We start from the raw sequence: 12,212 nt of genomic DNA on the forward strand, positions 1-12,212 counted from the left end.
CGCTGCGTGTCCTGCCATACTCTCGGCATCCCCTTGGATCGCTTGCTTCAGTAACATTAGAAGCTGGTGGCTTGTGTATTCAGGGGATATTTATAGCTTCCTGGTCGGTGACGTCACCCGCTGTGACGCTCCATTGACTGATTTCATTCATGCTTCAGACGCGCTACGCTGGGGGGCGTTCCCACTGCGATTACACGCAGCGTCCGTCCCTTCGGGGAACTAGGGTTACATACGTAACCCGGGACGTTCCAGGTTGTTGATAGTGTTGCTCTAGGGTTACTTGCGGTTAGTATTGTTTTTTAGGTCAGGAGTTTTCAAACAGGTTCTGTGGAAATGATTAGAGAAAGTGCTTTTTATTTTTTTATTTTTTTATAAAAGTATAAGTAAAAACAAATAATCAAAAATAAGCAAATAAATAAATATTATTTTAATAAAAATAACCTAGATTAAAATAAACAAATGTATAAAAGTTAGATTAAAATAAATAAGTAAATGAGTAAACAATAAATAACACTATAATGTAATCATAATATAACTTACTATACTATCAAGTATTTTCCAAACAATATTGTTGGCATATTTATAATATTATTTTTTCACAGTATAAAATGGGTCATTTTATTGGTATTTGTGGAAGCAGATGCTATTTAAAACGAAGGTATAATCAGGTATAATGCTTACAATATTGTATGTAGGTTTTATTTACCTGGATTTCTCATTAAAAAAAAATACTGGCTAATTAAAATAGAATTTGCATCAAAGCCACATATGCTAGAAAAGTCACATGACTGCAGGTGGTTCCTCGCTAATTACTTCAATTCATATCAGACTCTTTTATGTGAGAAAACGTGAGTCATAATGATTTTTCATTTGTTCCACAGATGTCTGTATTTATAACCGCACTTTCATTAAGCGAGTCTCTGCCTCGTATAATTAGTTCCTTCCTGTACACCGCTGTAAAAGTCTCATTAAAAAAGAGGCAGAAGTCGCCTGATAACACTCTCCCTCTGTGTAATTAATGGTCTTACTCACGAGCCGCTGAGCTGACAATGAACTGCCCGCTTCTGAACCACTCGCCTAGAGAGAGGTTGAAATATCTGCTTGCGAGCCATCTGCTTTACTGTACGGGGGATCCAGTGGGAACGTCTGATTTTACATGCAAAAAAATTATATTTTAACTTATTAGTGGTGTTTGCTTGTAGTCAAGACCACCTAAACCGAGACCAAGTCAAGACCAAGACGTGTGTGTCAGTGCGTCAGTATGCGTCGAGACCTAGACAAAACCAAGACTTTGAGGGATTGAGACCAAAACAAGACCAAGGCAGGGCGAGACTGAGTCAAGACCAAGACCAGACCAGCACTCCTTAAATTCATCTAAAAAATCCACACTTACTGCCTGAGAAATATTTTCTATTTAATCAATAAATACAATTAGAATAATCAGACACTATAGAGCTGTTACCAATCAAATGAAATCACTAACAACAGAATTCATCTTTGCACTGCAGAGGTGGCACAGAAGTTGCATCTGAATCGGTACAATTACAACTGCATAAATAATGTTGAGATTAATGTTTTGAAAATAAAATTGTTTACCTTTTCATATATATCATGCAGGGGCGATTCCAGGATTTTATAAATGGGGGGGCACAGGTGGGACCAAGATCCAGTCAGGGGGGGCCCATGGGAAATCTGAAAATTCAAATGGAAATAAATACGTGTTTAGAAAATATTAAGCACAATTTAAAAAAAATCTTTGCAATGCTCAATTACCTAATATAGATGGTATTAAATGTGGCACTGAACAAGAGCCTGAAAATCATTTTGTATTATACATGGATTGGACCACACAGTTTTGTGTGTGTGTGTGTGTGATGCATGGATTGGACCACACAGTTGTGTGTGTGATGCATGGATTGGACCACACAGTTTTGTGTGTGTGTGTGTGTGTGATGCATGGATTGGACCACACAGTTTTGTGTGTGTGTGTGATGCATGGATTGGACCACACAGTTGTGTGTGTGTGTGTGTGTGTGATGCATGGATTGGACCACACAGTTGTGTGTGTGTGTGTGATGCATGGATTGGACCACACAGTTGTGTGTGTGTGTGTGTGTGTGTGTGTGTGTGTGTGTGTGTGTGTGTGTGTGTGTGTGTGTGTGTGTGTGTGTGTGTGTGTGTGTGTGTGTGATGCATGGATTGGACCACACACTTTTGTGTGTGTGTGTGTGTGTGTGTGTGTGTGTGTGTGTGTGTGTGTGTGTGTGTGATGCATGGATTGGACCACACACTTTTGTGTGTGTGTGTGATGCATGGATTGGACCACACAGTTTTGTGTGTGTGTGTGTGATGCATGGATTGGACCACACAGTTGTGTGTGTGTGTGTGATGCATGGATTGGACCACACAGTTGTGTGTGTGTGTGTGATGCATGGATTGGACCACACAGTTTTGTGTGTGTGTGTGTGATGCATGGATTGGACCACACAGTTTTGTGTGTGTGTGTGATGCATGGATTGGACCACACAGTTTTGTGTGTGTGTGTGATGCATGGATTGGACCACACAGTTTTGTGTGTGTGTGTGATACATGGATTGGACCACACAGTTTTGTGTGTGGTTGTGTGGTTGTGTCTGTGTCTGTGTGGTTGTGTCTGTGTGTGTGTGTTGGCGAACGTTCTCTGCATGAAATCTGTCTCTGACATGGTTTCTTCTTAAAGAAACCTTGGATGTCCTGTTGCGGTGTAAAAATAAACAAATACCCATTCAGTATAAATTACACAGAGTTCTAATTATAGTGCCTTTAGTCTTTAAAACAAAAGATAAAGTAACATGTGGCTCATTCCTGGTATGCGGTGACATTTTGGCTTCATAAATGTTGGGAAAAAAAGGCATGATTTTCATGTTTTTAGCATTCTATCAAAATAGTGACATGTTTAACATATAGGTTTGATGTTTGACATATAGGTCAAGCTCAGGGACTCTATATTAATAATTATTGGTAGATTGTTCAGACACTGTCCATAAAAATATTCCACCCTGTTGGGGACATATACGTGTATCACAACATGTTAATAATGTAAATGTTAAACAATAATGAGCTTTTCTTGCATAGTATATGTCCCTTATGCCATCTTAGATTTTTTCTTCTTCTTGAAACAAGCAAAACAATTTTTGATGAATCAAATATGTTTAACATTCCATCCTGCTAGGTTTATAGATCTAACAGGGTGGAAAATTCTGAGCTAAGTTAGCCATAGCTCTTTGAGTGATCAACATTTTTAGCTAGCTAACCTTCTACAGATGAACAGAACTTTTATAACTATGTCAGATTTGTTTTTACATTTTTTTGATAGGACAAACATTCTCCATAACATAGACTAACATGGTGGAACTTTAAAGGTGGGACAAGCAGGATAAAATTACAAAAACTAAAAAAAAAGTAAGGAGTGAGAGCTGAAGCATACCTCAGTTTGTACAGTTGAATTCCAGCAGGTAAAAGAAAAGAAATTTCACTTCTTGAAAATGGTCTCAAGGAAATTGCAGTTGGATTTGGAAGGCAAAAAAGTACATACTAACAGGGTGGAAGGTGATTTCAGGTACGCAGTAATTGAAGAAAGTTTTAAGAAAAAGACCTATATTTCCACATGATTTATATGTATGATTAGAGGCAATTTAGCCTAGTCTATTACAGAATTTAAAAATATAAAAATATAGCAGTGATTGACAGCGCTCTGATCCAATGGCGTTGGGCATTGTCAGGTTGACAGTAAATCTAGCCCAATGATGTTGGGGGGGCACCAGGGGGGGCCAATCATATTTCAGGGGGGGCCAGTGCCACCCCGTGCCCCCTTCTAGAGACGCCCCTGATATCATGGCTGGCAAGTAAATAAAAAAAATTACTAGCCAATGGCGATTCTTCTACCTAGGTGTGCATAGAGGGGGTCTATGTATGTCATAGTATGGGGGTCGTCGGGGGTCCAGGAGGAAATTGCATAACTCCTGACACAAATTAAGACAAATACTGAAACTTGAGTCTTATATCTTTTTAGTTTGTCAAGGTAATAACATGACATCTGATAGTAATGTTATCCGTGGTTCTCCAATTTTTTAGAGTGCCGTACCCCTCTTCCACTTAAACTGCAGTCACACCTTTTCCATAAAGGGACAATATTTGCCCCCTTTAATACATTTTTCCATTTCATTTTTTACCTTTGTAATACCTTTAAAAAATAAATAATTCATTAAATAAAACAATGTTCAATAAATAGGCAATGTTAAAAATCGTTTAATATTAATAAAAATATTGTATTAAAATCGCCAGTAGGTGGAAAAACAAGTTCGGTAGAAAACAAGTTCTTTTAACAGAAATGCTCTGATTTGGGGGTTAAATTATTGAATTCTGGCATTTGTGGCCACAGCGGATTAAACTGAAACTTTCCTATTTCAGACGACCAACTACGCTTGGCTAATGTTACTATCTTGTTCTGTAACTCACTTGCCTAGTAACCATAGTAACGGTGCGCACGCTTTCGCGCTTTCTGCTATGAAGTGGAGTTATATATAAAAAAACATAATGCTTTTGTAACGAAATCCAAGACTTTGTATACCAAATTCAAGGCTTGTAAGGCCTTAATTTGAGATTATTTTTCAATGCTTTTAAGATCCCGCAGGTACCCTGGTTAATGTGTCTTGTCCCCTTACGATGACAGTAAACTAATTATTAGGCTAAGGTTACATTACATGAGTCACGTCACATAGTGGTCTATTTTCAGTTAAAAATTGCGAAAATAGACAAAAGTTTATTAGTTTGCCTGATTATTTTTGTGATTCGTTTAACATTTATGACCTAAAAAAAACTGTCATTAGGAAATGTTTAGTTTAGCAACTTACATCTTATCGCACTTGACCGACCGTAAACTGAAGTGCGTCGAGTCGCTCCTGTCTATGAGTCGCTCTCTACTAAAATTCGCGCTGCGAACATAAAGCCCGCCTACTTTGATTTGATTGGTCATCTCAAATATTCTGACATTGACGAGCAGTGACAGACCAATGAGGCTCAGATGAACACACACACACACACTTCTGTTTGTTCTGATGTGCTTTGCGCCGCTGCGGAAGAACGCGCTGATTACAAGACTGAAGCAAACACGAAGGCTTATCACATTGAAGATTGAAATGGAGAAAACAGGACAGAGTAACTCGGCGGATATCGCTCATATAAATTTTTTTTTACGACGTAGTTAAGGCTACGTAGTTTTTTTCGTAGTTAGGCGGCCGCCTTAGTAACAAAGTGCTGCGGGAAACCCTGCAACCATGATGTCCTTAGTGGCTCGGATGCCAGGAGTCTATGGAGACTTCCATTCTGTTCGTTGGTACATCCAATAACAGAACATTTGTAATGTTTTTTTTTGTGTGAATTTTGCATAATAGGTCCCCTTTAATTATATCATATAATTATTATAGTTATAATTATATATAATTATATTAATTATAGTATAAAAATAAGATTTCATACAAGTACTTTTTTGAAATTATATCTACTCGGTTACTATCGTAAGCTCAGTTCCCTGAGAGAGGGAACGAGTATTGCGTAGCTATACGCAGTAGGGAAAACTCCTTTTCCTCGATTTACTGAAGCCTATTTGTAAAACGCATTTGCAGCTGTACAGCTAGCACATTGAGCGTCTGTCACGCTCATAGGCTGTGCTGCAGCAACTGCACATCCAATGGCGCGGGCGACTCTGACGCTCGACCAAAGAGCTAGCCCAACGTCAGAGCCCGCCGAGGGGGCGTGGCACAGCCTAAATAGACCCCCGAAACCGCCATTATAGCAGGTTTATACGACTGAAGCGACAACTTCACCAGTTACCGCAGTGCGGCCGACTACGCAATACTCGTTCCCTCTCTCAGGGAACTGAGGTTACGATAGTAACCGAGTAGTTCCCTTTCGAACGGTCACTTCGTATTGCGTAGCTATACGCAGTGGGGACGCCATGCAAAACGCCGCACCCAAGTAACTGGTTGCACTGCAAACTCAGGACCCCTGAGTTAACAGAACAAGCCAGAACCCAATAATATATGTATATATGGAAATATATAACAGACCAGACACTGTTGAGTCTGAATAATATATATAAGTCAGTAACAACTAACAGAATATACTAACAAAACCAGACACCGTCGGGATTATTAGTATAACTTTATAACCGGCTGAAGCGGGTTTAATAATATGTATGTGATTATGCACAGTAATCTTTGTAGACAAGACCAGACACCGTCAGGCCTACATCACACCGAAAGCACCTTCGCCTGCAGGGAAGGTACCTCCATATTATAGAACTTCATAAATGTGGAAGGCGAGGACCAGCCGGCCGCATCACAAATATCTTGAATGGGAAACCCAGATGACCAAGCCCACGACGAGGCCATGCCTCTGGTCGAATGGGCCTTGACACCTATGGGGCAAACCTGACCCACTGAGGTGTAGGCCAAAGAAATGGCATCACCTATTCATCTAGACAGTCTTTGCTTAGTGACTGGATCACCCTTAGATCTGCCACCAAAGCAGACAAACAGCTGTTCTGACTGTCTAAAGGACGCAGAACGCTCCAGATAAATTCTCAGCGCCCTAACAGGGCAGAGAAGATTAACCTCCCCATCCTCGGCAGAAGGGGGAAGGGCTAACAACGTAATAACTTGTGCTCTAAACGGCGTTGAGAGCACCTTGGGTACGTAACCATGCCCGGGTTTGAGATTGACTCTGGAGTCACCCGATCCAAACTCCAAACATGCAGGACTCACAGAGAGGGCCTGCAGATCTCCCACTCGCTTGATAGATGCCAATGCCAACAGGAGAGCAGTCTTTAGCGAGAGTGGTTTTAGATCAACCGACTGGAGCGGCTCAAAAGGCGGTCCCTTCAGGGCCCTAAGGACCGTGGAGAGGTCCCAAGGTGGCACCGAAGGGGGCCTGGAGGGGTTAATCCTCCTAGCACCTTTCAGAAACTTTACCACCAGGTCATTCCTTCCTAGTGATCGGCCACCCACCAAAGCATGATGCGCTGCGATGGCTGCCACATACACTTTGAGCGTGGACGGGGTGCGGCCTGCGTCCAGTAGCTCCTGCAGGAAAGAGAGCACCACAGAAACCTCACATGACTCTGGGTCAATACGATTTTTCGAGCACCAGCTGGAAAAACCCGACCATTTTAAAGCATAAAGGTGCCGAGTAGACGGGGCCCTTGCTTCAGAGATAGTGTTTAAGACCCTGTCAGGGAGGTCCCCGGGTACCCGTTTAGGAGCCACACATGGAGGGCCCATAAATCGGGTCGGGGATGCCATATCGTTCCGTTGGCCTGTGTGAGGAGATCCTTCCCCATAGGAACAGGCCAGGGGATCGTGTCTGACAACTGAACCAGTTCCGGTAACCATGGTCTGGATATCCAGAGAGGAGCCACCAGAAGGACTGACCATCCGCTCTCCCTGACCCGTTCGATGACTTGTGGAATCATCGAGACGGGGGGAAAAGCATAAAGGGTCAACTGGGCCAGGGATGAGCCAGCGCGTCCCTGTTTTTCGAGAAGAACACCCTGCAGTGGGTGTTGGCTCTCGAGGCGAAAAGGTCGACTTCGGCCTCGCCGAACATCTCCCATATCAGACTTGACCGTCTGAGGGTTCAGGGACCACTCGCCTAGGGGAGTGTTGCCCCGTGAGAGCATATCCGCGCCCATATTTTGGACGCCCGGGATGTGCGCTGCTCTCAGCGAGCTCAGATTGGCCTGTGCCCACAGGAGGAGGTCCCTCGCCATAGCATACAGTTTGCCTGACCTGATGCCGCCCTGGCGATTCATGTAGGCCACCACCGACATGCTGTCTGTACGGACCAGGACGTGGTGACCCCTGAGGTTTGACGCAAAAGCTTGCAGGGCCAAACCAACTGCTTTCATTTCCAGACAGTTGATATGTAAGCTCTGCTCCGTGCTCGACCAGAGGCCGGAGGCAGGCTTGCCCTCGTGCAGAGCTCCCCAACCCAGGTTGGACGCGTCTGTAAAAACCACCTTCCTTCTGGAAACTACCCCCATGGTCACCCCATTGTGGTACCAGTCCTGAGCCCGCCAGGGAATCAGTGTTCTTAAACACCCGTGATTCACCAGAATGAAACCAAATCCCTGTGAATTATCAGTTCGTCTCTCGACTGCGCCAGCACCAGCCAGTCGTAGAGATAATTCAGCACGCGCACTCCCTGACTTTTCAGTGGGGAGAGCGCTGCATCCATACATTTCGTGAATGTGCGGCGTGCCATGGACAGACCGAACGGCAGGACGGTGTATTGATATGCCCTCCCCTCGAAGGCGAATCTCAAGAATGGCCTGTAACGAGGGTCGATCTGAATATGAAAATATGCATCTTTCGATATACCGTATTCGAATCGTATATCGAATACATTAGCGCGGGAGGGACTGATTCTATCGCTCCTTTTGCTAATAAATTCTGAACTTCGGAGCGAAGCACGTGACCCACGCTGCTTCTCACCGACGTCTCGATAACCGCCTGGAATTTGGGGGGTCTGCGAGGGAATTGGAGCGAGTAGCCTCGCTTTATAGTGTTTATGACCCAACTCTACACACCGGGGATAGATTGCCAAGCTATGGCCCATGTGGCTAGGGCTTGACACACTGAATGGGACGGGCCGCCTAACATAGGGGGACCTGATACCCTTATAATGTGATTTGTGCACGCACTGAGTGTTTGACTGACTGTTCAGGCTTTTGCCCGGGGGAAAGTCAGTGTTAAAACAGGGAGGGGGCCACCTAGAGAAGGGGGACCATGAACCCGTGTGTTGTGATTGTGAAACATGCTCTTTTTGTGCTTTATTTGGGTCGCCGTGAAAACGGCGTTTGTTTGCAAAAACGCGCTCACTGCTGCGGGCCTGTTTACAATGATAAAATCCCCAGCCGCCTGAACTGAACAGGGAGCTGTGGGAAGTTTTGCTGGCTTTTTCGAGGGTGGTCCGGCTAGTGCGAGACACGAGCCCACTCTCTTCCCGCTTGTTGCTAGGACGACTTCGGTGGTACCTGGTCAATCACGACGCTGGGTCGCGGGCCTTGACGCCGGAGGAGCGGGTAGCGCTTCGCATGCCTTGACTGGCGGTGGCTAGCAGCGGCCGCAGGGCGGGGCTGAGAGGCCTGCTTCACCGGTTTAGCTGGGTGAGGCGAAGGCGGTGGTTTGGGCTTGCTGGATGAAGAGCTCGAACGTTTCGGCAAGAAGTGTCGCATAGCCTGGGACGCTTTCTGTGCCTCTGTGTACCTCTCCGAGAATCCTTTCACCGCCGGGCCGAAGAGACCGGAGCTAGAAACCGGGGCGTCGAGAAATCTAGTCCTGTCAGCCTCCTTGATCTCGATGATGTGTTCGCCATGTTCCTTCCGATGGCCTGTGCTGTAGCCTTAGTAGCACGCAGCGCTAAGTCTGTAGCACTTCTCAGGTCTCGAAAGGCCTCCAGTGCCGGGCCAGCCTCGTCCATGGACGGGAGGAGATTGGCCTGGTAGACCTGCAACACGGCCATCGTGTGCAGGGCCGAAGCAGCCTGACCGGAGGCGGCATACGCGCGTCCAGCGAGGGCTGATGTGTTTCGGCACGGTTTGTTTGGATGCGCGGCTCTAGCTCGCCAGCTAGCTGCAGTGCTCGGGCAAAGATGAGCGGCCACGGCCTCTTCGAGGGGCCGCAAAGACTCATAACCCTTTTCCGCTGCGCCATCCACGGAGGAGAGCGTCGCGGAAACTGCATATACCACACGTGCAGAGTAAGGAGCGCGCCAGGCCTTGGTAAGCTCCTCGTGGACTTCGGGGAAAAATGGCGCTGGTTTGTGACGAGGGGCCTGCTGGCGCCCCGACAGGAACCATCCATCCAGCCGACTACGAGGCGGTTCCTCGGGCGTGGCCCACTCTAGCTCGAGGTCTATTCGGGGGTCTATTTAGGCTGTGCCACGCCCCCTCGGCGGGCTCTGACGTTGGGCTAGCTCTTTGGTAGAGCGTCAGAGTCGCCCGCGCCATTGGATGTGCAGTTGCTGCAGCACAGCCTATGAGAATGACAGACGCTCAATGTGCTAGCTGTGCAGCTGCAAATGCGTTTTACAAATAGCTTTCAGTAAATCGAGGAAAAGGAGTTTTCCCCACTGCGTATAGCTACGCAATACGAAGTGACCGTTCGAAAGGGAACTTGAAATTTGTGAGCATTTGTATTATGGTGAAATTTTTGATCCCCTGTTAATTTCTGACCCAGCACAACAGTTACAAAAGAAATCAGATTAGAAATAAGATATTGATTGCATTTGAAGCAGGAAGTTTAACATTTAATCACATTAAAGGTGCTGTATGTATTTTTTTTTGTACTGCACTAAAGCATGAAAATACCATACTATGTTTCCAGATATTTAGGATACATGATATGTTCAAATAATCGTTTCTCCGAAAAACTGCTACAGCCAGTTATTCTACTTTGAAATGTGAATTCAGTGCCAATTTACACAGTAACATTTGACAGTTGGCAGAGAAAACAGCGTATTGCAGCTGGGAAAGCCAGCAAACGAACTTGGTCGGAGATCACAAATTCTACAAGACCTTAAAAGCATCGGCATCCATCTAAAAATATCCATGCGGATAAAAAAAGCAGATTAAAAAATACGGTGTAAGGTATTTCACCATTGTCATTTGCAATTGTTCCTGTTGCGTGTCATCAATCTGACAATTTGTATGAGTTTCGAGTCTGAGGAGGAGGGTGCGGGGCAAACAACTCTCCAATATTTTGAATTTGGACTTCAGTACCCATTTCAATCGCTAGCTGTCAATATTACATAATGCATATTTAATGATGTTAACAAGTAAATCAGACAATGCACTGGCAATTTAGTCAATATCCCCACAGTTGTGGTCTTGAAATAAAACCTTAGTTCTCTTAGACTGAGGAAGACAAATGCAGTTGAGACTGAGACAAGACCAAGGCAATTAAAAAATAGTCTTGAGGACACTAACAAAAATACTAAGAAAATATTTTTTTTTCCATAGCGGTACTTTACTATACGATCTGATGATGAAAATATACCATGCTGGACAGTGAAAATGTTGATAGGCAACTACTAGGTAACTATATTAAAGTCCCCCTGTTGTCAATCATTTTATTGTATTGTATTTATTTATTTATAGAGCACTATTCAGGCTACACAGTAGCTCAAAAGTGCTCTATATTACAAGTGAATAAAGCAATAATAAAAATAAATACAAACTAAAACAAAGACAACAACAACAAACAATAAAATATCCATTAAAAAGTTAAAACGCAAGAGAGAAATTGTTTGATTTTAATCAGCACTGGAAGGTACTTAGTGTAAGGGACAATCTAACCTCAAAAGGCAAGCTGTTCCATAATCTTGGGCCAGTGACTGCAAAAGCGCAGCCACCTTTAAAATTAAGGCACACTATTGGGTTTAATAATAGTTTATTTGAGTATCTCAACATTACATTTGATTTATATGGCTTAATAAGCTCAACGAAATAGTCTGGCGCCATTCCATGCAATGCCTTAAAAACATATGTCAAGACCATGTATTGGATCCTGTAATGCACTGGTAGCCAGCCTAATGAGGATAACAGTGGGGTAACATGATCAGTCGTCTTAGCCTTCATAAGCATTCTAGCAGTGGCATTTTGCACTAGCTGAAGACATGCCACATGAGTCTGGCAGGTCCCGGAATAAATAACATTACAATAGTCTAAATGGGAAAAAATAAAAGTATGGATGACTTTTTCTAAGTTACTAGTTGAAAGAAACGCTTTTAATTTGGCTATTGCCCTCTGATAAAAGAAATAATTCTGAACTACAGTTTTTATTTGTTCATCGAACTTCAGCGAGAAATAAAAAAAGACCCCTAAGTTGTATACTTGGCCCTGTAAGTAGCAAGCCCAAGGGCTTAAAAGGATCTCCGGCTAGTTTGCCTATTTGGTCTAGATATGATGTGAATACCCCTCCTAATTAAGGCGCTTGGTTAAAAATACCTGAAACGCTTTCATGATTAAGAAAAATAAAAAAGCGCGATCACTACTTTTTCAGCTTTTTTGTACAATGGGCCGTCGATTGTTGATGGCGCACGACGGTCCTGAGCGCTAAACTAAAAAGAACACGTCAGAGGCTATCGTTCGCGGGCATTTTCTTTTACTGTCT

At 43.9% G+C, this 12,212-nt stretch overlaps 1 protein-coding gene across 1 annotated transcript in view; it reads left to right on the forward strand.

Annotated features, from left to right (window-relative positions):
* Positions 1-12,212, forward strand: part of LOC143746698 (kelch-like protein 29) — a 444,346-nt gene that overhangs the window by 382,266 nt on the left and 49,868 nt on the right. The window lies entirely within an intron of this gene.

This window comes from Siphateles boraxobius, unplaced genomic scaffold (genome assembly GCF_051911475.1).
Source record: "Siphateles boraxobius isolate OS27281-9 unplaced genomic scaffold, OSU_SipBor_1 22, whole genome shotgun sequence".
NCBI classification, from domain to species: Eukaryota; Metazoa; Chordata; class Actinopteri; order Cypriniformes; family Leuciscidae; genus Siphateles; species Siphateles boraxobius.